Consider the following 26,135-nt stretch of genomic DNA (forward strand, 5'->3'; position numbering starts at 1 on the left):
TCCTTATTTACCAGACCTGGCTTCCAGCTCCTCAAAAATCCTGACGCTAAACCTCAGGAGAGCAGCCTGGGCTGAGTGCAGAACAGCAATCCTTCCCATCTAACCCAGGTGGGTGTGTGCTCGCCTTGCAGCCAGCACGGCCAGGAGCCCTGTGTGGGCTCAGTAGTTTCTGCTGTCTGTTTCCTGTGCTTAGTACAGTTTTTACACTTGGATGCTGGGCAGGAAATCCCAGCCCAAATGAAGTCAAACCGAGATTTGTCATTGACTTAGTGGAACCAAGGACTTTGCTCCTTATCTACAATGGCAGCATTCATGGATTCATATAGAATAAGACTCCTCTGGCTCTTGTTCTTCCTACACTTCTGAATGCCCAGATAAGCTCTGTGGGCTCCAGCTGGCATTTCTGATCTCATGCGTCTGGGGCCTGATAAGATGTTACAATGTCTCATGTACAAAATCCTGCTAGGTTTTACCTCTACTGTTTCTATATGAGTTTTGTTGTGGGTTTTTTTTTTAAGCTTTCAGAGAATGTGGCTTTCCTGGCTGATAATCTGCCAAGAACACAGTAGTTAACTATGGCTAATAACTAACAAGCTGCATGGCAATGGCAACTGATGCTTAATGCATCCAGAGGTGAAACTGCTCTTTTTTAAGCTCAGTTTCAGCCATGATTATCTCAACTGTTTATATGGGTTTAGTCAACAACTTTTAGTCTTTCATAACTCAGAAGGATGTTTTTTGTCTTGTTTCCAGTTATTGTATACTCTGTTTGTAGCTCCTCTATAGAAATTTGGTTATTAGGAAAAACTTCTTCTCCAAAAGAATGGTTGGGCATTGGAAGAGGCTTCCCAGGGAGGTAGTGGAGTCACCATGCCTGAAAGGTGTTCAAGAACTATGGAGATGTGGCACTGAGGGATGTGGTCAGTGGGCAGTATTGGTGACAGCTGGATGGTTGGACCTGATGATCTTAATGATCTTTATGATTCTGTGTCTATAATTCTAAGATCTGACTTCTTCTGGTCTAGGTGAGCTTTCACTCTCTTTCCTACTGAGACCAACATTGTACTTTATATGCATGTCTAGTGATAAGGTTGATTACCCTTCTTCAAGCTTTCATGAATGCCAGACTTCACCAACATCCAAATAAATAAGTAAATAAAATGTCACGCTTACTTGCTGGAGTGGCAGAGCTGTGGCAAGGCATATCAGTTCTCTATCTGACATACTCTGTACATTTCCCCTGGGCTCATACCCTGCTTGTTACGTAGTGGTTTCCGGGGTTTGCCATCATTGTGTAATATTCTCTTGTTCAGTGAGGGGCTTAGGTCAGGCAGCCGAAGTGCTGAGAGTGGACGAGGAAGTGGAGAAGGCACCTCAGGGGAGTGGTTGGACCACATAAGTAGAACAGGAGCTTGGTTCTTACCCAATGGGCCATGATTCATGTTCAAAAAACATGTCTGCCTTTGGAGCTTCCAGGGGGTCTGAGTTTCCAATTTGGACATCTCAGCAAGGCCTACAGAGTAAAATAGTGTGAGATACCTCTGAGCAATTGCTTGGACACCCATTGGATAAGGCTGAACTTACAGTGTTCTCAGACCCTTCTTTGAGAAGTGCTTCTCTAGGACTAGCTGCTTGTTACTGCATTTCTGCATCATGCAGTCCAACTGGAGGTAGGGCTTACTTTGGCACATGTTTTTTATAGGGACCCATTTACTGTATCATCTCTAAGCTTGATGTCCCTGCATGCATTGAAGAAAATTGCTTGCTTCAGCACTGCTGTTGGCTTACACCTCTGTGGGGAGGCAGAGCTGTAAGCTGCCCTGCTCAGTGCCCTGGATTGCAATTTGATGTGGCACCTCGGAGAACATGCTCTGTGCTTTCTGTTCCAGCATCTCATGGCTCAACACCTCGCTCTGGTTCAGTTTATATGGTTTCACACAGTACCTCCATCCATTTGCTGCCCTCCTTCACCCAGGCTTTTAGTGCTTTGTCAAGCACTGTCTTCTTGGTAGTCCACATAATAAACAGAACTGATGTAAAAACTCTGCCTTTCTACATTATATGTGGACTGAAATCCCCAGACCTTCTCACTGATGCAGTGATCAACATCTTTTGATTCCAAAAGAGTGCAAATAGTCTTTCTCTTCTCATTTGACACCTGTGAAGTTTTTGGGAAATGAAAGACAGGCTCCAAAACCCTCTTCATTCTTCTTAGTTCCTCTGGAGACATCCTGTAGTGTCTTAGAGATGGTGGGATGCCTAGCAAAATGTTCCAGGATCATCCTCAAACATGAAGACCATATGTTTGGGCAGGCTCTGTGCTGAGCCATGGTATAACAGCATTTTGTCATGATATTATTTTAGCAGGTGTTTTTCAGCTGCTTCTCGCTTCCCACTTTAGTGCATATGTTGTCATGAGAACATAACTGGTGAGACATTGTCAACACATAATATGAATGCATGAATTTCCAAACACCAGAAGATTCATCCTGGACTAATATGACCCCAGGTGAATAATTATCTGCTTGTTTATTTGCCCTATCTGATACTCCATCTTTGGGGAGGTTAGGCTTGGTGCCATCATGCTACTGTGTGATTTGTTTTACTCTGTTTGCAGCTGGAATACACACACACACACACACACACAGATGCAAAATCAAAATTGCCAGCTTTGAGAAGCAGATTTATTAAGCAGTAGAATTCTCTCTTCCTTTTTGTTATTTGCATCCCCCATTGTAGGGCTCGGTTGTAGTCCTGGCAGAGAGAGCATTTAGATTTCAGTGTCTAGTCAAGGAATCGTGCACTTGCAAGCACTGCAAGGCATAGGACTCAAAGGAACAAGCATGGCTTTGGGAGGCAATGGCTGCACTGTTTTCCATGGCCTTGTTCTTAAGGGCAGTTTGGCTTCTGCTACCTGGCATCCATCAACACGTAATATGGTCAAACCAATCTTTTATGAAAATTAGGTTTCACTGAAAATAGCTTTAGCTTATAGGTACAACAAGGGCTTGGCATTGGACATGGCCCCCTCAATGTGCTGTTCATCCCATATCAGGCACTGAGCCCTACCAAACTCCCTTCTATGGGGGACCTGAGCAGGCTTGAGCCCTGTTGTGGCAGAGACATTTACTCATGGGCTGAAACAAGCCATCAAGGATTATTCCCGGAGTGATTAGGGACATGTTCTAACAAGCCTTCATAATAATGCAGACTATTTAAAGCTTCTGAAGGCTGGGATCATGTGGCAAAGGGCAGGGTAAATGAAAACAGGGTATTTTCTGGTGCTGTGGACATGCTAAAACGGGAGGTGGGGAATGTCTGTGGGTCTGCAAGGGGAGTTGATTGGAAGGAGGGGAACATTATAATAATAGCATTTATATAATGCTTCATGTATTTAAAACACTGGACAAACGGTGACTGGAGAGGAACTGGAATGCAATGTGTGATGCCTAAGGGAGTGCTTTATTTATTTATTTATTTATTTAGTTTTTAATTTGGTATTGATTTAGGGTAACAAGTAGCTCCAGCCAGGGAAGAAGCATGGCTTGCTTGGCATGTGCATGGGTGTCACTTGCTGCAGCAGGGCCAGAGGATGCAGGAAGAAAGGGGCCTGTCTGTGGTGAGTAGAGTGTTCCCTGGGGAGCAGTGGGGAGTCTGGCTTTGGTATGCCTTCTCATGTGCCCTTGTGAACACGTGAGAGTGTAACAGTGCCATTTAAGGTTCCACTAAGTGCCAGAGCATTGCCCTTGGTTCATGGCTAGTCTGGCAAAACGTGAGCAAATAGGTGCTATGGTCAGAAGTGGTGTTTTCTTGTCCAGTGGGTTCAAAGTCACGTGGAAGGAGATATTTTCCTATAGCCACAACATGACAAGGCAAGGACAATTTCAGGCTGTGCAGTAGCAGGCCTACAAGTACAGTCCTGGCACTGCTTGTGGCCTCTTGCACTTTTGTTAGAAGGCTTTTTGACTTGGTGGCTGACAGACCACTGTGGGTGACTTAGTTCCAGGATGTATGGAAGCAGGTACATTGTCCTTAGAAATAAATGGAGGTAGTGTATGCTGGTGACTAAACTGACAGGGGAGATGGAAGGAATCCAAAACCTTTTCTTGTTTGTAGCTTTCTTATTGAATTGAAAAGGTTCTTTTTTTCATGTTGAAGGAAGCATGTTCTATTCATTCGTTCTATTTCCAGTGTACCTACAGAAAGGAAATGGCCTGACTGTGTGTGAGCTGCTCTGTTGCATATATCCCATGGTTCCTATATCCCATGTTCATAGATTTACAGTGTGTCTTGCATGTTCCTCCTGAGTGATGGCTGATTGCTGCTTTATGTAGGGCTTCCTCTTCTGATGCAGGCATTTTTTTTGCAGCATTTTGCTCTCTGCTGACTCTTGATTCGAAAGTATCTTCCTCTCTGGAAGGATTATCTTGGTTCCAGAGAACTTCTATGTTCTTTCGCATGGTCCTCAAGAAATGTGCAGAGCACTTCTGTTTTCCTTACTTATTGCATCAGAAGGGACTACATGCCTTGCATTCTGCAGTGCCAGATGTGGGAAGAACCAACCTGTGCTTTTGTGTATGTTTGTGCGCTCAGCTGTCTGTGTGTTCCATCCTTCAGTACCCACCCGTGCAGCTTGGAAGCCTCACAAGACATGCCTTTTGTCTTGGTGGCAGACTTGGCTCAGGTTGCAAATGTCACCCCAAGGAGTCAAAGTGAGTCACTGCACATGCACGTGTATCTCCAGAGCATTTTCCATGCAACATGATGAAGTCATTGACAGAAAGTGTCATGAATCACTGGGGCTACTGGGCGAGGAAGGCTCAGGCTGTGAAATCAACTCACGTAGTCATGTATAATGACAGGAATATAGAACAAATTAATAACAGGAACTGGCATATTCTTTGCATTCACTTTGCCCCAGTTAACCTAAGAACATTTTGTTCATATTGATGGCAGACTTACTAATCCACTGCTTCTGAGGGGGAAGCATGCGGGTCTATGCCAGTGACAGCCTACACACAGGTAAACAGCGAGCAGCAAGGCCTCCTCATGTTAACTCTAGTCTCATTCTCTCCCATTTCTTCCTTTGTTTTTCATCATTCCTTCATCTGTGTTCTCCTTCCCTTTCACCTTCTCCTCATACTCCCACTTTTCCTCCTCTGTTTCCTCTCCCCTTTGTTCTGCACAGAAAATAGTTGCGATGGATAGTTTTCTCCTTTGCCAGCCAAAATTCTGCACGCTCTTCCTGTAAATAGTTCAATATCATCATGAGACAGCATTCATTTGTTAGCATTTTTTCTTCATTGAATGAGCAGCGTGTTCTTATGTTTGTTTCTTCTGGGAGGTTTTTCTTGGTGTTTTTAATGTCTTAGTCTTTTATTAGTATTTCTTCTTGCCAATGTTTTGCTGCGGAGTGCCGCCTGGTCTTACTATGAATGTTTTGGTATGAGGCAGAGAGAATTCATATTTCTGGGAGATTCATTCCCTTGGTATGCACTTTGGGCAAGACCCTGTCTCCATGAATGTGCTAAAGGCAAACATTCTCATTGATTCCTGTGAGGAGGAGGGCTGGACCTTGCTTTTGCCCCCACAGAGGATTGCTTTGCCCCATACATGTCCTCTGAGGTCTTTGGCCCTTAAAATGCCCAAAGAAAAGCAGAAAATATGTAGCCTGTGTGCTGAGTTGTACTACACCTGGGCTGTGTTTGACGTGTGCATATCTGTAGGTAGCAAAAATATTTCTTGCGTGGGTAGGATGTGTGAAGGGAGGCAGCAGTGCAGATCACGTTCCGAGAGTATTTCCTGCAAGTAATTCAAAAGTGCTTTTGGACAGCACTCCTAAAAAGTTCTGTTTTCTGATTTGACAGTAAAAAATGCAAGCAAGGCAAAAAATTGGAAACGATCTCAAAGAAGAAATGGAAAAAGTCTCAGAAGTTCCATTTTTGAGACGTAAATGAAAACGTTTTGTTCATTTAAATATTCTTTATTACCCCTTCACCTTCTCGTTTGCTTTTGTCCTGTTTGGCCATGAAAAATGGAGGCAGCGGAGGAAGAATGAAGGAAAACAAAGCTAAAACCAAGGCTGAAAAAATTTTCTTGTTTTCTTTTTTTAACTGAAAAATTAGAAAAATTTGAGGGAGGGGAGAGGAAAATGCTCGTAAATTAATTTTCTTTTGAAGAAAAACCACTGTTCGTTTAAAGAAAAACATTGTCTTGACCAATTCTGTTCTTGTTTGAGCAATTCCATGCATGGAGAAAGAAGTCTGGTTTCAGAATTCAAGTTCTGGATCCATGGTTTGGCTCAACGCCTTCTTTTTAAATGCAAGTATAGGTAAACATATATGAGCTAGAACAGTTCTTGTAGAATAATGAGGCTATTTATTTGGAATAGCCCTTTTCCCCCACCTACTTATGGTGTGTTTAATTTTCAGTGACTAACTGGAATGATGATTAAGACCTCTGTTTGGGCAGCAACCGCTTGTCTTCAGGGGTAGTCCAACTTCCATCTCCATCATAAATAGCTATATACAGTTTGCCACGTTTCTTCGAAGAAGTTTTTTTGGACAGTCTTAACCAGATTTTCCAGGAATCCCTTCTCCCTCATACTTGGAAGGCGTTATGAAGCAGTGCCTTTCTCTTTCCATCCTTGTAACACATCCCAAGGGCCCAGATGAATGGCTAGGTCCAGTGATTCAACGCTGAGCATAAGCACGGCTAAGAAACATCAAAGGGAGGGGGGGGTGGAAAAAAAGGGTCTGTGATTGGGAGACATGTTGTTGGACACTGTAACCTCATTCATGAGCACTTAGTTATGGTGTCTCTTCCTAGACCGCTTTTGCTTGGAGGTAAAGGAGGAATCCTTTGTCTGTGTGGTGCCAGTGTGTTGTCCTGCTATTCAGGAGACCCAAACTGAGGGTCTGAGGAGAGAAAGGAGCTGAAGGACCCGTGGATCTTGGGCATGTCTGTGTGTGATCAAACAGGTCAGAGGAGCATCTTCTTTTGAGGTCCTCAAATAATTGTCCTCTCCTCAATGACTGTCGACTAATAATGCATTTCTTTCTGTCCCAGTGGGGTGCACTGTGCCATTTCTCAACAATGCATGATTTTATTTTTCTATTGAAATGCTATGGGGATTCAGTTTTTTGTTTTTTGTTTTTGTTTTTAAATTAAAAACTGAATGTTTTTGAAAATATTTCTTCCCACATGAACATTTCTGGTGACTTGCAAAATCTTTTTTGTTAAATGTCAGTTTTAGGTTGTTAACCCCTTTCAAGAAACTTCCTCCTATTAAAAATGGCTGATGTTCTGAACTCTTTCAGGAACTGCTTCTTCCCCCTTTCCTCGCTGAAAAATGATGATTTCAAAATCGTTCCTTCCTTTTTTCTTTCCTAGCTTTCTCTTTGTGCCTCCATAATTTTTTCCCCATTCCTGCACAACACTAAACCTTGGTAAGAATGATATTTCTGAACGTGGAAAGTAACAGAAATGGCACAAGTAGTTTAGCCAGGATTAAAGAAGTCTTTTAAGCCAAGCCAGATCTATAAGGATAAGTTGTCTGGAACCAAAAGCTGTCATACTCCTGCAGATTTCTCAAGCCCTTGTGTATAATTTAATAGCTCGGTAATCCCAATGTACAGTTCTACATGAACTTCCAAACGGATCTCGTTTGCTAATAAATTCCAAATTATTCTTGCCGACTCTTGGGTTTCTTGTCTATTAGATTTTATTATAGGACTTTTTACATAATGGGAGAACACAAACAGGAGACTTGGAGCCACAATTTCAAGGCTCTTTGTTCTAGGGTTGGGAAATCAGTTTCCAGATGTTGACCATGTTGGCAGTTTTTCATTCTTTTTTTTTTCTTCTCTTTTTCTTTTGTGTGTGTGTGTGTGTGTATGTCTTTCTTTCTCTCTTCGCCAAGGGTAAGAGAGGGAGATTAAGATGATGAATGAAATAATGAAAATAATATAATAACAATGGTCAGAATCCCCTTTGTTCATGAATCATGACTCAGCTGAGGGCAGCAGCTGGACTGCTCTGTGAATCTGCACTGATGTCAACAGCAGACATCACTACACGGACATATTTAGGTACTTCTGATGAAAGAGGTAGAGTCTGAGGGATGCATGAAGAAGTTTGCTAAGGACTCAGAAGGTTTCTTGGGTCCATGTTCTCTCCCACGCTCTGATTTCTTTGCACTGCTCTGGAAAGACAACTGATCTCCCCAGCTGAGGGTTCTCCCAGCATGGGGTAGTCCACAGATGGCAAAGCTGGCTTCTAAGTTAACTTCCCACAGCACAGGGTACGGAGGGGGTGGGCCATCTCCAGCTGATGGAGGGAGAGAGCTGCTCTGAAAATGACTTCCAAAATCAGGAGTGAACCTTTCCTGTGCCAACAGTGCTCAAGCTATGGGGTGAACACTTCTGCATGTGAACAAAGCTGCCTCCTTTCTCCCTCCTCATTCTGACCTCTTCAGGGGAAAATTCACAGCCTACAGGACCTCACAGAAGTGACATTGTACTCCTGCTGATCACTATCCACATGACCAGCCACTGAAAGAGACTCCCAGTCTGGCTATTGAAGAAAGACCCAGGGCTAGAGATGTCTGCAGTACAGAACTCAAGCTTTCTGTCAGGGTTGCCTGAGTGAGAACAGTAGGATTAAGATATATTAATGTTGTACGTGCTGCTGCATCTATCGAGGCAATCTAGTTCCAGTCATTGCCATCATTTCCATTGTTTTTCAGACATCCGTTTCATTCCAGGGTGGGGAAGGACACCAAATGAGTTTCTTGTTAGTTATCTGTTAGCAGAGCTTTAGCCAGAGATCTCTAGGAGTGAACTGTGAGTCAGGGAGCTGAAAGAGGGGATTTAAATATGATGGGGAGAGGAAGATTTGCTTTGTTTCTCTAATCCTTCCATGTGCAGATGCTTCCATGGTGAATACTGAGTCCCCTTGAACAGTTTGGTGTCAACAGTGTAGACAGTCTGGACAGATGCTGAAGGAAGAGGCAGGAGGGGAAGGGAGACTCAGCTCTGCTAATTCTGAATGTTTTTTTTCCTCCCAAATCACTGCTTTAAAGTTGTGGACACATCTGGAAGTAACAGCAAACACGTGTAGGCTGGTGATTTTGGAGGAGGGGATATTAGATTCATATGCAAGGGAGGGTGCTTGTCTCTGTCCTGACAGCGTGACCTTGGAAGCAATTGGAGACAAACTGGAGGTAGAGGAAGAATTCCCCCGGATCAAAGAGAGATCTCCATCCATCTCTGCCATCCCCATTGGAGGACCTGGGAGGTTATTCTAGAGTGTAATGGACATGCACAGAAGTTGTAACGCATGACTCACTCTGGTGGTTATAATGAGATTTGCACCCCCTACTTAGATGACAGATGAGACACAAGGCTCAAGTTGGGTGGGTGATGGATGCTCAAAATAATCCTGACTGTGTCTTTACAGCTGTGGTTGCAGTTAGGATATCCATCATAGCCTGGGAATCATAAACTCTTTTACCTAAACTGGACATTTAAGAGTATGGTCACAAATAAAGTACAGCTCTGAGCCCCTTTTCTGGCTATAAAGATTGTTGATTCTCAGAGCTTGGGAGGTATCAGGTAGCTTTGATATATCATTAGATTTTTACATTAGTCCTTTGCAGGTTTAGGTTTCAAGCGGTGGAATGATATTCTGGCCCTGGACCAGACTGATGATATATCTACCTTTATGCCGGTTCCATCCATCTTCATGGTGTGTGAGATACTTTCAAACTTAACAATGGGGTAGATTCCATGCTGGAATCCACAGAAGCCCTTGTCCTGCTTTTAGGGATTTCAGTCTCTCTGTTTTGGGAACAGTTTTGTTATTAGCCTCATCTATTTATTTATCTATTTATGTAATATTCTCTGTAGGCTGGCTTATTTCAAGAGTATGGTTTGTTTATTCTTATGGAAAAAATCTTGAACAAGGAAGTTTTTCTAGTGTTTTCTGCTGATTAGCCTGATAGGTTAACAACTGAATAGAAGATAGTGTTTGGCCTTTCTGTGATAATCTTTTCTTTGGTGCAGGTACACACTGTCTCGTGATATGATGGACAAGTGCCATAAAATGAAGGAAAAAATTTCCAGGGAACGTCTTGAAATAGCAAGCATATGCTTTTGGGTTTGATATCTTAGTGCCTAGGAGAACAAAGAGGAACCCAATTCTTGCTGTGTCAATGTCTGTGTTTTTTTGAGCATTCTTTCCTTTTACGTTGTTTCCTTCTGACTTCACAATGCTATGAGAGAAGTCAAAATAGCAAGAGAAGCAGAAGTGGCAGTTCACAAGATCTCTGCTGATTTCCAGCTAAATCTCTGTGCCTGGTGTTTCTTACTGCATAGGCACTTCTACAGACTCAGTGCCAGCAAACGGGAAGCTCTGTACATGGAGTTTGGCAATCTGTAGGCAGGGCTGACTCTGCATTTTTTACTCTGAAGGATGAGCTGACTCCTGGAACAAGGTTACTGTGACTTTCAACAGTTTTTGTCATAATTAGACCTTGAAAATTAGAGAGACAGAGATGCCCGGTTTCCTTTACTCTCTGTCTTGGTGGTGCAGTAGCCAGAGGAAAGATGGGTGATGCTTGCAGATGTATGTAGGAAGGAACAACACATCTGTTGACAGAAATCAGGAGACAGTTGACCAAAGATATACGTTCTGCATAGGCTTCCCCAGAGCTGCAGCCAAAAGAGAATCATCTGCATTTCATTTTCCTCATTTGTATCCAATCAGGACACATTTGCTGAGGAACTGAATGGAGAATAATTTCTCAGAGGAACTACTGTTTGCTAAATCATACGAAGCCAGACTCAGTCCGTGTCAGTGAGCAACCCAGTTTGGTCTTTGAGCATCTTCAGCCTTTTTATCTTAGAGTTGAATAGCTCCAATTGCATGGCAAGATGGAATGCTTGAATGAATGAAGAGCAAGAAGGAGAAACAATAACCTAAACCAAATACTTATATTGAAAACAGGACCCAGGGAATAGCAAGCGACTGCTGGCTATATGGAAGCCATCTCTTTCTCCCCTGGCATTTTCTTTCATCCATGAGACAATGCAGGAATGAAACAGGAGCGTGTTTCAGATTGCAGACAGCATGTTGGCAGATGTATCAATTTAGGTATCAGAGATGACGTGACCGATCTCAGCATGCAGATGTTTCTGCGGGCTCACTTTCACAAGTAGACTTCTGGTAGTTTGGTCAAGCAAGGAAAGTGATTACAACTGTAACTCCACCAACAGTGCAGCTGTGCACAGCTTGTATGGGATAACTGTCCTAGCAAACAAATCCTAGATGCTGTATTACCCAGCAGAAAAATCAGTATGTGGTAGAACTGCTTTAAAAAGAGAAAGAATAGGGGGAGAGAGAGAGAGAGAGAGAAACCCCAAACTCAAAAAACCAACCAACTAATTGTATTTTAAAAGAGAATCAGATTTGACTTCTGCACAACCAGCTGTGGCATCCATCTGCTTTTCTCCTTTGCAGCATGTCCAAAGCTGCTGAAGGTATGGGTGAGAAATCCATGCAGTGGTTTAAAATTCGACATTTGAAATGTGCCTTGAAATAAGGATTCAGCTGGGCAACATCAGTGTGGTTGTAAAAAGCATCGTTTCTTTAGCCTCAATAATGGGAAGACCAAAACCTCAGTACATGTGTTTCAGTAACCAACTGTTATTTAACAACTACTCACAGTCTTATTTAATCCTCAAGTGCTAATAGAGGAGTGGCGACATGGTTGTTTAAAAATACAGTCTGTCATGAAAAATATTTTCTGAGGTTTGTAAGTTAACAAACAAATGTATCTAATGGGTCATAAATAATATATCTAGGCAGACAACAAAAGAAATAGAAGCAACGCATAGGCCAAATACCACCTCTGGTTATATTGTGTAAGCCAATGGAGAAGATAAGTGTAAATGAGAACAAGACTTAGTCCTATAATTGTAAATATATAGGTTCATAGAGAGCTTTGACCACAAAAAAGTGTCTGAAACCGTCAAGCTGCTGACTCTGTGCCAGATACCTTGGGGATAAACTTCACATCCACTGTGTTGTGTTGTTTAGGGAGCAGGCTCAAAGGAAGAAACATACCTCCATCCTGAAAACCCCTGCCTTGAGCTGGGCCAGCTGCCCAAAAGTGGTGTGCTATATCACGGCATCTCTGTCTATCCCACCACATTTGTCCTCCCGCTGTTTTCTTGATCCTTTGCCTCTTTTCTTCCTTCCTTCCATGCCTTGGCTCTCTCCTGGTCTTGAACCTACTGGGATGAAGGCATGGCTGCCTTTGAACTTGAGGGGAGTTCTCCCGTTTGTTGCGCTGGCATTTTGTGCACAAGGCACCCATGGCCTTCATGCCAGTGGAGCATGTTAGCAAACCGTGTTTCCTCTGCTTGTTAGGATGCTTGAAGTTTGGATCCCCGAAGCCACAACCTTTGCTTGTTTGGCTCATCACAATGGTAGGAAAAAATCTGTGGTGCTACTCCCTTGAAGGCTAATGCTGGCAATGAAAGGAAATTCCTGGATTTGAATGCTTGTCTATTTACTTATTTATTTTCTTCTGCATTCAGCAGTGGGAAAATATTTTCGTCTTCCTCTTTGTCATGTCAAGCACTTTCTTCATCACAGTGGGCACTGGATTGCAGAACTGGACTGCAATAATTTCTGCTTGCCCTGGCTTGTCCTGGATGTGTCCTGGTTCTCCATGAAATGCTGGGAGAAGGACCCCTAGGGTTTTGTTAGGAAGAAACGGGCACCCTCATTTAGGGACATGGCTTAGTGAGCAATATTGGTGACAGGTAGATGGTTGAACATGGAGATCTTAGATGATCCTTAATGATTTTATAATTCTTTAAGGTCATCCTTCACAACTGTCTCACTTCTCCTACCACCTTGGGACACAGGAACAGTGTTCTGGCCTGCTGCATGACATCTGCAAGGCTGTCAGTGCCCATGTTGCCTCTGAATGGAAAGGGCATGCCCTGCCACCCGTCTCCTCGCACTGCCTTCTGCTTTATCCTGTCTATGAACTCCTGACCTGGGTTGCTCCCTCTCCTTGCCCAGTTCCCCTCCCTCTTCCAGCTCGAAGACTGTCTCGTGTTTCTTGGAATCTGGCAGCGCAAGGCCTTCTTGTTGATTGGTATAAACAATCTTAAAGGTCACATTTTTCCCCCCCTGTGGAGGGAGAGGGGGTGGGGGGTGTCTAAAATAAAAGGCTTCTCTCAAATTAACAACCACAGTGATGTAAACATGGAAGCCGGAGGGAGCTGTTCACCAGCAGTGTGAGCTGTGCCAGAGGAGCCTCTTGGGGCTTTCTTAGGAAAGAAAATGTGGGCACAAGATGTGGCATGCTCTTGTGGCTTGCTGGGAGGGAGAGGTCGAGGTGCCAGGGGCCGATGACAATCATGCCTTGCTTGGATGGTGATATCTGATTTGAGCAGCTGTGTGAGTGCCAGGGCTGGTGCTGGACGGCCTGCTAAGCTGGAGAAGAATGCAGGAGGCCTGATGGCTTTGCACTGAGCCCTAGGCTGTGGAACAGCTGGTGGCATTCCCTTGGCTGGACACTGGGTGCAATCCAGCTCCTAAAGCAGGTCGGCCACCTTTGTGGGCTTTGGTGAGAATTGGGTCAGGGCGCTGTCTGGGGAGAAAGTGCTGTAGAACAAGCAGAAAGCTAACAGATGTGTCCAGTCACCCGCTCAGGACCAGTACCTGCCTTTTGACCGAACTGCAGCCAGACTTCCATGTGAGGGGTTTGCTCATTCCACTTTCTGAGTTCCAGTGCAGCAGGGAATCACATTCTTGCCTAACCTGGTTGTGCCAGGAGAGCCCCTCATAGATGCAGCCTGTGCTGGATGAGAACCTTTGAACCAGTTCAGCTTCATCTTGGAAGATTAAAATGCAAAAGGGCAAGGCCTCTTGTTTTCTGTTCATGATTTGCATAGTATTTAAAAGACTTTGTTTTTAATTTTTCTTGAAACAGTGCAGCTTGAGAGTTACTGAGACTGCCATATTCTGAGCTACATCTCAGCTTCTCACTGCCACTGTGCGTGACGAGGCTGGGAGTGACATGGGACATGGCTCTTGCTTCCTTTCTGAGCAGGCCAAGGACCTACAGTTCATAACTGCCCCATATTTTTGGTAAACTGAGGGAAAAGCCTGTATCCTGACAAATCTGTCTGTCACTTACAGGTTTACATGAGTTCAAGGGCGGAAGTTCATCAGAGAGAAATCCACCAAGATTAAGGACATAGTGACTGCAGTATTTGCAAGAAGTTGCTGAGCAGTAATTGTTGGAAGTGGACACCAGTGGAAAGTACCAAATATGTCTGCTGAAGTTTATTCCTCCTTGAGTGCCTATTGTGGCTGCTGATGGAGACAAGATACTGAACTGTGAACTTTCAGCCTGCCTTGGTAAGTCCACTCTTTTATATTTGCATCAGCTTTTTGTGCCCCAGTGCTGTCTCTGAAGGAGATAGCAGGACATAGCTTCTTGTTGTGTGTGTTAGTGGTCATGTTCCGATCTCCTAAAGCTGAGAGGCTTTTGGATGTTTTCTTACCCAGTTTTCTAAGGAAATGAGCTTTGTGTAGAGGTATTCTGTATGAACTTTTACTGCTGCTTGTATATCTGTCCCTCCATCTCCCTCTTTGGGACTTTTCATCTGGTTTCAGCCTAATGTGAAAAAGGGGAAGAGATCTCAAAGATAATACATTTTCAATGCACGAAATGAAAAATCTGAACTGATGAGGAGGCATGCAATTAGAAGGCGTGAATCTTAGCACTTAGTCACAAAGAGTTACCCAGGGAGATCATCTTAATGTATAGCCTCAGTGATGGGAAAAGGTTGTTGGATTCGTCGAGTATGTTGGATACCAAGTTTAATTGGTTCTCCTCCTTTTTCTTCTTTGTTCTACCTTCATAGGCCCCTGCTTAACCAGGTTCGAGCCTGGAATGGAAGCAGAGTCTCAGTAACAGCAGGAAAGCATTAATTTTTGGTTTGTACTACAATAGATTTGAGATGCCCAAGGAGATCAGTATGCTATTGTTTTGAGTGTTTTTAGTCTTACACAAAGTAACAGACGATCCCTGGTCTGCAGTGTTTAAAGCATCAAATGTAGGCTGAGAAAGGAAACTGTCCCCAGCTCATGTGCTAGGTTGGCTGCTAGAGCCAAGGGCTGGCAGTGAATTCCCTTGTGAGCTGATGCCTCTGGGGCTACAGCTCCAGGGGTTCCAGTTGCCTCATAGGAACATCCCAAAACCATGCCCCAGCTGTAACAGAACTTGTGATGATGTTGGTAGTAGTCACTTTGGATTCTGTAGTTAGTGCTTGTAAAATTGGGTTTTAACCATTTGCTTTAATGTCTAAACTGGAAGATGACTGCTTATGTCCCCACTCTTGCTTCGTGGAATTATTGGATGGTGAGTAGGTCTGTTTCTGTCTGACTTCTGTGAGTCAGGAAAACAAGAGAGGTGGCAGGCTTGAGAGGGTATGCTTGTGTTTCAAATGTTATCTATTGTCTTCTTTGCTGATCTGTTACTAAAGGATGCCAAAAGTCATTCCTGTTCCCAGATGTTAAGCAGCTGAGAGATGAGATCATGCTGAGGGTCATTTGCAGATATATCACCTTTGTTTAAATTCCTTGCATATTATTTTTCATAACCAAAAAAAAAAATGTCTGAAAGAACTACTGGTGGTCCAGATTAACTGTAAACATGGAATTCGTCTCAACATAAGCCTGAAAACGAGGCTAAGATCTTCAAGTTTATAGTTGTGTTATAATTTCAGGCCTGATAAGGACTTCAAGGAGGTTCGTTGAATACTTAGTGAATGGCTGGAGTGGAAGAGCTCCAAAACAGCTGGAAAAAAAAATAAAAAAGACTTATTTGGCCTTCAGCACAAATTCTTCTGAAGTATTATTGCTGAAAATGGCAGTTTTATTTAAATAGAACACTTGAAGGGGAATGATATTTTTCATGTGCAATAAACTGTTGTAGGATCTGAAATACTAACCCAAGTCATATAAGCAACTTCTCAAAGTTCGACTTAGTTCTAGCCAAGACTTCTGAATCATGTTTAATCCTTTGAGAGTTAAGCTCTTGTAAAGGTGCTCTAAAGTGAGATCCATAAAATTAATTTATTTTTTTTCCATGAAAAATAATGGGGAAAAATTACCAAAACCTGCATTTCTGAAGCACTGGTGCCATTGAACAGGTATGCATCAAGGAGAATTGATCTGAGATTTTTCTGCTTAAAGGAAATGTTGACTCTGTAGAAGAAGGAAAAACTGTGCCCAAATTGTATGAACCATTGTATTGTTTTGGCCATTACTTCAGTCTTCAGTTTCTAGCAGTCATGAGAGCTGTTATTTTCTGTGATACATCCCATCACATGAAATACTTCTTCTTCATCTTCCTGTTTCCACAGGAAATCTACAGCCAAACTGTAATACCGGGTGTGATTCTTCCTTTACTTCCACTGCACAGATATCATCTGAGTGGCAGGGGTAGATCTATTTTTGGTAAAACTCGGATCGTCAAGGATTAGCTTTTTTGCCATAGTGAAGTCAGAAGCAGACTGGGGAAGGCTGCAATGCATATTTTTGTAAGAGATGTTGTGCTCGGGGGGAAGGTTGTATCCACAGGATACGGAGGCAAGGAGGATCACTTCCCCCATGGCAGTTATCTCTTTTTTGGAAAGCATCCCTCCCCTGTGTCCTGACAGGACTTGGGTCATGCTCCAAATTCCATCCTGTCCCTCTGCTTCCTGCCCTTTCACCCATCACCAGAGTGATAAAACACCCGTCCAGAAGCGTTGCGGAACTAATTGCTCCGCTATACTTTGAAAAATAAGAAGTAATGTTACAATAGCTGGTTTTGTACAAAAGCCTGTTTTGTTTGTTCATCCTATGGACCGGGAATTTCAGAGACCATGCTGTTGTAAGCTGCCCAGCATCTCGAAAGAAATAGTCTGTGCTCTGTTGAAAATCCCAGCTTCAGTCCTTAGATTCTGTTTTTGCATAGGCTGCTGTTTAGCAACATGAGAAATGGTTTGAGACTGTCATGTTTGTCCCAGCAAAAATGTCCCTCTAGGAATGGATCTTTCAGATTTGGGTCTTTAGATTGATAGGCTCAAGCTGAGAAGTTGGGCTGCTGGCTTCACAGGAGAAGAGGAAACTGCCTCTAGGAAGAGATCACCCCCTAGATACAAAGGATAATCCATCCAGCTGTGGATTTTCTGGCATTTTTGAATTGTCTTATGCTGGTCACTGTGGAGGCAGGATATTGAGTTAGGGACATAGTGATTTTCTCTGGTTTGGTTGTTTTAATATTCCCCCTACATCGAGGATTCCCTAGAGAGTGCTCTATTTGTAGATCCAGTGGGAAAAGTTGTTCCGTGTGATATTTCTCCTCAAAGATAAGGTGAACTGTTGTGGGACTGTTACTGTGGCTGTGATCATCTACATAAAGAGAGGTAGCAGGGTCAGCAATATCACTGTTCCATCATAAGAAAGGATGCTACTTCATTTAGTAAACCAAGGTACTCCTTGGGCAAGTTAAACAACAAATAAAGATAAGCCTAGAAAAAATAGCTTGGTGTTCATGTTTAAGTGCACATAAGGAGAAATTTACCCTTTAGGCTGCTGAATGCTGGGTAGGAAAAGAAAATGGCCATTCTGGTAAGAATGCTGATTTGAGAGAGGGGTTTTAATTGGGAGGGTGTGAATGTATTCACATGCATGTACAAAGGCACATTTTCTGATTGCTTTCCCTGTACTACCACCCTTCCCAGCCTAGGCCAGGTTCTTCTCTGAGGACTGTGTTTTCAGGGTTGGATAGCTAAAGAGATGCAAGAAATGAGGGAATCTCAAGAAATGATGAAAGTGGCTGAAGGGTCAAGCTGGAGCATAGAAATGTGTTCATGTTCTATTTCTGATGTTGTTGAGAGGAGGCTACAGAGAGCTTTCCTTCAATTTTGACTTCTGTGCTCTTCAAACACATGGCAGTGCCCCTATGTCCCTGAGATAACTGCTTAGACATGCACAGGTGTCTTGTGGATGTTGAAAGTCTCCTGGATTTCTTTTTCAGACAGCCAGGCATCTTTAAAGAACTTTCTCTTGAAGTTCATTGTGTCGTCCTGAGCAATTGGCTGTAGGTGACTCTGCTTGAGTAGATGTTGGACAAGATGATTTCCAGAGGTCCCCTCCTACCTCAAGCATGATACTATCTCCTAACTCAGTGTGTTTCTAAGCCTGGAGGGGGTTAATCTGGAGAACGGAAACAATGCATCTCCAGCAGTATAGCAGAATTAGCTTGTGTTAATCTTTTTGTCTTCTTTGTAGCTTATTTCTAAGTGATTTCCATGGTCTTTCACATTGTCCTTCAGTTTAGGCCAACCTGTGGGTAGCTAACAGGGTTAGGAGATGATGCACCCAGCAGCCATCCGTTCCAGGTTGTCCCTAAGAGTATCTCCTGTCATTTTTCCCTGTCCCCTGCCATCCTGTCTGTGGCACTGACTGGGCTCAGTGTGCCACAGGAGACAAAGCCTCCTCCCGCATAGCTTGGGCATAGCTCAGACGCATTCTTCAATGCCTGTTTTTCCCCAGTGACCTTACTCTACAGCCCTGGTGGTCAGTCGACTATTATGCTGTGAGCTTGTCCGCATTCCTCCACCCACTCAGGCAAGCACTGCCCGCTGGGAAGGGGTGGCGAAGCAGGGAGGAATCCAACCAGCTGGGGGCTTAGTCAAGGAAAACAGAAATTCCAGGCCTTTGGGACTGTTTTGCCCATCACTTCTCCAGCAATGTGGAGGTTGGAGCAGCTGCCTGAAGAGAGTCTGACCGCTGTGGTTGCCACACACCCTGCACTGACAGTCATTCCCATGGCAAGCCAGCAGGCTCCCCTTGTTGCCACACTGCTGACTCTTTCCTCATGTCAAGAGGAAACCCCAAGGAAAACAGCCTGGAGAAACCTTTTCAGAGTAGCTGCCACTTGTCATGTCTGTGGATGCCTTGCAATGACAGTTTTAGTTGCTCAGCTCCCCCCTTTGAAGGCTGCTAAGCTAAGCCTCTTTAGGCACTGTAAATCATGCAGGCTATTGGTTTTGAGTCATTTAATTTTGATCACGTAATGTGCAACTTCCAAAATAATTTATATATGTACACGCATATGTGTGTGTGTGTGTTTGATAGAGGCTGGACATGAGCTAGATGGGAGTTGCAAAGGAGATGATTTTTATGCTCTAGAGCAAACTCAGATTACAGTTTGTACAGTAAGAAGAGAAGGTTAGAATCCTGCTATTTTATTATTACCATGGTTAGATTAGAAATGTTAGGGATTTTTGAAGAAATGACTAAGTCAGGAAAATTTATGATCCTTACAGCTCACTTAGCCACTTTGCACATCCTGTATATTTTCTGACATACTTCCAACAGCATAAATATTAATAGAGTAATACTGACATTTAGGGCCTGATCCAAGTCTCATTAAATTCAGTGGAAACACTCCCATTGTCTTCAGTGGAAGATGGATCGTGGTCTTGAAAAGGAACAAAGAAGGAGAAAATACCAAGTGGGGCTTCGTGGGGCTAAATACTGTTGTTATCAAATCAGAACTCCTCCGCTTCCTGACTCTGAGCATTTCACTCTGTGACCTTTAACGTTAAATTATTGCCAAAACAGGAAGAAGAAATTAAGGCTTGATAAGGGCGGAGATGGTCACAGATTTTACCAGCCTCACTGATGGAATGTGACAATTTCTTCAATGGGAATGAGTTGGGCATGAATTGTTCATCAGTCGTTTTGATTTATTCAACCTATCAGCCCCATAGTTTGCAGTGGCAGGGATTACTAGAATCTCAGCAGAAGAAATTCCTTTTCCCACTTAGTTTATAACCTCTGCAGGTGCATAAAGAGTTACGCAAGGAGGATTAGCTGTTGTAAAATGGCTCCATTTACTTCACTGAAGAGGTAGCCTAGAATCAGCCCTGTGGATTCCATGTGAGGAGGTTCTATTGCAAAAGCTTTTTGGCATTGAAAGCTCTCTCCTTTTCTAGATCAGAATCTTTTCCCCAAACCTTTCTGCACAGCAGTTAGTTACAGCTGTGTTTTGCAAAGCCACCTAGGGAATTTTGATGTCCAGTTCCCATAAAGTTTAATGTGAATTAGGTTTCCAAATCATTTAGGCAGCTTTGAAAGTTCAGCCGAGTTAGAGCTGGAAACTCCTGGTTTGATATAGCTCTGCGCAAGGAACCTCTGCGTCTTTGGGTGACAAAAAAGGGAAATTCAAGTTCTCATCATCACTTTGCAGAATGCAGGCCTCAATGGAATGGCAAAATTTGAGGTTGTAGCATCTGTAAAAGTCACACTTCAAATCAAAGGAGGCAAAAGTTCCACTGCTCTCCTTGATTAGTAAGACCAGCTTTCCAAAACAGCCTCTTTTGTACCTAAATACAGACCAGGTTTCCAAAGGGCTCTTTTAGAAAACATGAATGCTACCTCTTACCACACCAGCTTCTCTAGAAAATTTATGCCTGGATAGTGACACGTCAAAAGGTGATGTATCCAGGAGTACCTGGTAAGTTGCAAGCCAGAGCAAGCTGTAGGGCATTTTCCCAGGTTACTGGTGAACACGGGTCCTTTCACAGCCAGGGTCACTCACAAAACTTCCAGTTTTGTCTCTTTAGGAGAGGTCTGCGTCTGGTCTGTGAAGCACAACTGTAGGCAGCCTACTGTCAGCTGTACTGCTCAAAGAGAGTTATAGAGACAGTAACAACTGAAAAGAGCCAAGTGAAATAACTCGAGAGCTGCAAGAGTGAAAGCTGGACTTGCCATTTGGCTCCAACACAGGATGGATGGAGACAGTTTCTAGCTACCAACTCTTAAAGAGGTGAAATTTTTGCTACCTCCAAGATATGCCCTTGGGAAGGACAGAGAGGTGGAAAGGAGGGAAAAGACGGAGAAAGCACTTCTAATGCAACTAGCTGATGCAGAAGCCTCATGGAAAGAGATGGCTATTATGCTGCAGACTTCTCAGAAAAGGAGCGCTTTAGAAATATTTCCTGTAGCCACACCAGGGGTCTACAGATCTTAGCCAACAATATGAAGCCACATTGGTAAACAAGCACATACTGAATAAAAGACTTGAAGAAATAGGTCCGTGGCATCAAGGCTATTGGCTTTCCAGTGGTAATATTCAGTAGCCACAATAGCAATGAACCAAAAAGTGTTACTTCCTAGTTAAACAAAACAAACAAGCTAACAAAAAATCCAGAACAACAAAGTTAAGGAGCTGTTTATGATCAGTTCTGTTTGAAGCCTCCAACACTGGAGAGCTAAACCTGAGTGAATGTAAATATTTTACAGTGTCAGAAGGCATACGTGTGTTGGCAATACTGTAATAGAAAAGCCAACGAGAGGATTTGAATTATTCTTCCCATGTTTTCTGTCTGAAAGCAGCTAAGCTGCCATGCGTGTTAGCCCTCAAATACCAGGGATGATATGCTGCATTTTTATCCATTTTTATCCCTTTTTTTTTTCTTTTTTTTTTGTCTTAGCATTTACAGCATTTGTCTGCTAGGGGAGACAGTCTGTACCTCTTTAGCTGTGTCTCCACCACCTTAGTCTTGAAGAGTTCCTGGTTTTCTGACATTGTCATGGGTGGAATTAGCAGGTACTGGGAGAAGTAGCAGTAGATACTCAGGGGTAGCTTTGTTCCCAGGTGAGTCCTGAGTAAAGGACTTTTCTGCTACTGGTTGTTCAGATGCAGTACAATGAAGTCCTGGATGCCCATGTTAATTACAGATCTGATGGACTTCATATAAATAATAATGATGACTCAGTGTTCTATACCATATGTGTCCAACTTGCTAGTTTTATGTTTCATTTGCTCTTTATTCCCTACAAATATACGTATGTATATATGTTATATTTTTCTGAACTTTTTGAGAAAGAGTTTCTTTCGCAGTGTTCAAACGACATGATCCAGATTTTGTCAGATGGTCACAAGTGCTTGTAAACCTAAAGCTGTTCCATCAAAAAAGAGCAGTGTGGCTTATCTGAGGGATTCAGTGCTTGGTGGCTTTGGTCAGCATTTCTCCAGGAGGAAACCTCCTTTACTCCTTAGAAAGGTGCTCTGGAAAGACAGAGAGAGCTTTCCTTTCATTTGCTGTGCAGCCCTTTTCCTCTGCAGGAATGCAGCACTTGCATGGAGCAGAAGGTCCCTTCCCACCCCCTCCCTTTGCATTGTTTCCTGTCCTCTCTTTTTTTCTCTTCCTGTCAAATATTTAAGCAGAGATTTCCTTTTGGGTGGTGTGCCAAGCAGCATTCCAGCTCCTTTACTCTGTCCCCTTTCAAAATAAAAAGGCTGACCTCCATTTCCATAACCAAAGAAGGGACAGGTAGCTTTTGTTTGCATTTCCAGAGCGTGGCTGTTTTTCTTAGTTTCACACCAGAAGAAGAGAAATCATGCTATTATTCTAAGAGGAATTAGCCAGTGACCCCAGCAGCAAAATGGGTGGTATGAACTGACCGCTTTTTAGAGGTGAACCTTTGATTTCAGACAACTTCTTCCTTAGTCCTCTTCCTCTCTCTGGTCCCTACAAGATTTCCCTGTTTTTTGGTTGTTTTTTTTTTTTTCCTTGTGTTTGAGGCATGTCAAACCTTGGAATAGCCCTCACAGGCATTAGTCACCAATGATTAAAATAGCCACTATAAGCAGGCAAGAGCCTGCAATGATTTGTGTTAAATTGGGTGTATCTGCTTGTAGCAAGGGTTGCTAATTTGCAGACCTCCCTCATTATTATCATTTTTATTAATAGCATCAAGGGGCTCCAGCTGATATGAAAGTTTTGTTTCATCTTTTGCTGTATACAAGAGGGGGAGAGCTTGTTGTCTAGGTGAGCAACATAAAAAATGGGGAGAACAACAATCATAGAATGGCCTGGGTTTAAAAAGACGTCAAAAATCATCTAGTTTCAACCCCCCTGTTGTGTGCAGAGTCACCAACTACTAGGCCAGGCTGCCCAGAGCCACATCAAGCTTGGCCTCGAATGTCTCCAGGGATGGGGCATCCGCAGCCTAAACTGAAGTTGTACAGATTTCAGCATTGTCCAGGGAGATACCCAAGGCTGTAATTGCAAACAGGTACATACAAATTCTCATCTATAAAGTGAAGACAGTAATCTGACCTCTTAGGGAATATGTGTGGCTTTAGCGTCCAATTCTAGACACTTAAAAGATCCTTGACCAGGAGCTTGATTGAAAAGTCCACTTGTTGAAGATTGATGTAATATTGTGTTCAAGTCTATCAGTCAGCATGTTGGGTTTCCTTATGCTCATTTGTCTCTACGGTGCTTGGCAGTCTCAAGTCTAGTACTTAAAGGAAACTGTAAGGATTTAACCTATATTAGCCCTTTAACTCCAGAAGCAAAAAACCAAACAAACAGAACTCCAAACCATGTGGTTTCACTGCTCAAGGTCTTGAATTCTGTCCCTGCTGATGGCTCCTGCATAGTGCATGTCTTTGATCCAGAACAGAAACTGGAAATCATGTAAGAACAGCTTAGGTCAGGCTGCAAGAATATCAGAAGGGTTTTTCCCTTTGTGTATCTGCTTCCAGCAGAGAGGAAGTAACAAAGAATGTGTTTAAAATCAATGGAATTAGTCAATCTTCTTTGACTCATAATAAAGATTTGGATTTTTGGAGATATTAAGTGAAGTTTTGGCACTGATTTTGTTTTGTCTGAAGAAGTCGCATATCTCTGACTGTATAATAAACTACAAGATCTAAGCAGGATTGCTAGAGGTCTGTGCTGCTCAGCAGCATGCCTCAGTCCCGCTGTGCATGCTGGCAGCGATAGGAGCAGCTAATGTGGCTTTATGAGGAGGGCAAGTTTCTAAGGATCAGTTGCTAATTTGCATCCTAATGTCTGGTAAATTGAGCTAGGCAGAGCAACCTGCAGTTGGTTTAGATGCAACGGTACATAATTTAAGGCAGCTGCCGCCAGATTAAAACTGTAAGCACTCTGCTTGTGGTCAAGGGGATCCCTGGTTCAGGAAAGGAGCTAATAGCATGTTGAGCACTGAGATGCAATTAGTTTCCTTTCTATTGACAAGGCTTAAGTACAGGCATTTGGAGTACATAGAGAGTGTGTGGGAGATGCTGTACCAGCATGTGAGCACGGAAAGTTGAGAAGGTTGAGTTATGAGGCTCCGGAGGACTTCAGAGTGGCTGTGAATGGATGTGCAGGGGAATAACTGAGGGCGAGCTGGGAAAATTAGTCAAAATACCTCTTCAGCCCATTTGTTTCAATTTTGCTGAGTAAATATCATGGGATAGAGGATGAATATTTGGCTGCTGGCTTGTTCTGTAGGTAGCATGGAGATTTGTCTGGGAGCTTTGGAGTCCTAGAAGTGAATGATAGTGGGGGTCTGTCCTCCAGCTGAAGTACTCAGAGAAGGTTATTCTTGCCAGGGAGTTGCACCAATTTGCTGACAGTGAACATCTTGCCTGTTCATTCTATTGCAACTTGGACCATCTCTTTGGGGTTTTATCCTGCTTGGTGGTTTAGTTCTCACTTGGCTACTGAAAGGCAGGGATGTGAAGAAACTGTAAAGCAGCAAAAATACCTTTTTATTATATATTTCCAAAGAGACAACCTCAAAATATTCTGAGAATCTACCCCAGGGAAAGGAACTCCAAGTATTCAATTAAGATACCACCATAGCACCTCATTTTAGTGAGCTGAGAGCTCTTGTTAGATCCTATCCAAGCCACATCCCAGCTTACTTGAATACCCTAGATGGGGAGGGAAAGGAAGGAAATGAAGGGAAATGAAGGAAAAAGGAAAAGGGAAAGGAAGGGAAAGAAGAGGAAAGGAAGACCCACCCTAGCCCACTTCCCAAATATTGCTCAGTGTGCCCTGATTCTGTAACACAGTTGATAAATCTGAGGAGTGAGCTGAGGTCAGAGCCTCAGGATGCCAACTCCCTGCGTGATGAAGGAGCTTTTTGTGTCTATGTGTATGTGCATGGAGGAAGAGGATTGTGTTTGCTTCCTAAAAATCCTCAGACACTCTCCAAAGAATTCCAAATTTAAAGCAATATAAAATGCTCCATCAAACGTGTTTTACAAACCCTATATCGCAGCCTGTTAAATCTGCCCCCGTGGCTGTTTCTGAGTGCTTTTGAATGATCTCTTGATAGTGCTCTTTTCTTGCTCCTGGGCAGTCTTCATGGAAACTGCGGATAGTTGTTTTACTGGCCTGTCTGGATGGAGAGCCTTGGAGGATGCTGCTTTACCCTAGGTCATACAAAACATGCAGAATATATTCTGCCATCAAAAATAAACGAGGTAGATAAACACACATGGCTGTGGTGTGAGACAGGAACCAGTGAAGCAGCCGGGGCAAGGACTGGCTTTAAACTGAGCAGGGTTGGCAGCGTATCTCCCTTCTCATGCAGAGATGTTTTTCTAGACCTTTTCTTCCTTTCCATGGTGCCTAGGAGTGGAACCAGCCACGGTAGAAGCCAGAAGAAGGACTTTTTGTAGAGATAGCTTCATTCATCTCATGAAAGGATTTCTTTGGAATCAATGAGCTCCTTGAGGTAGTGGTCATGCTGTTAGCTTGCACAGAAATACCATGTCCTTGTCCCTTGCCAGTGGTCCATTTCTTCACATAGTAAAGGAAAGCAGGTTTGTACCCTGCTGGTCTATTTACGGGAGTTTCAGTCATTTACACACTGCACCTGCTTTGCATCTTGTATGAAATAGCCAAGTCTAGGGCTTGCAAACCTACTTGAAGGGATGGATAGCTGGGCTCTCATTGATTGATTGGGTCTAGAGGTGGTACTGGTGCAGCAACTTCAAAATGTGCTGTGGTAGAACACCGTCTCAGCATCACTGAGTCCCGGCAGGAAAATAAACGTCTCAGCTCTTTCTCGGTATTTGTTTTCCAGCAATATCTTCACTCTGCCTAAGCCTGCACAAAACCATTATTCTGTGGCATTTCTTCCTTTCTACAAATAAACAGAACGGAGAAGAGAGGAAGTATGGCCAAGTGCTATAACGTTAGGAGTGATAGGACAAAATTAAACATGGCAAAACTGCA

At 43.2% G+C, this 26,135-nt stretch overlaps 1 long non-coding RNA gene across 9 annotated transcripts in view; it reads left to right on the top strand.

Annotated features, from left to right (window-relative positions):
* Positions 1-26,135, top strand: part of LOC107314540 — a 188,819-nt gene that overhangs the window by 48,333 nt on the left and 114,351 nt on the right. For 7 of the 9 annotated variants that reach the window (XR_004307354.1, XR_004307352.1, XR_004307348.1 and 4 more), the window contains exon 2: positions 14,221-14,442. This is a non-coding gene — a long non-coding RNA (uncharacterized LOC107314540). Of the gene's footprint in view, positions 1-3,145; positions 3,620-6,675; positions 6,981-14,220; positions 14,443-26,135 lie in introns of those variants that run through there. The other 2 variants (XR_004307350.1, XR_004307351.1) reach the window with 2 other exon arrangements.

Source organism: Coturnix japonica, chromosome 5, assembly GCF_001577835.2.
Source record: "Coturnix japonica isolate 7356 chromosome 5, Coturnix japonica 2.1, whole genome shotgun sequence".
Classification (NCBI taxonomy): Eukaryota; Metazoa; Chordata; class Aves; order Galliformes; family Phasianidae; genus Coturnix; species Coturnix japonica.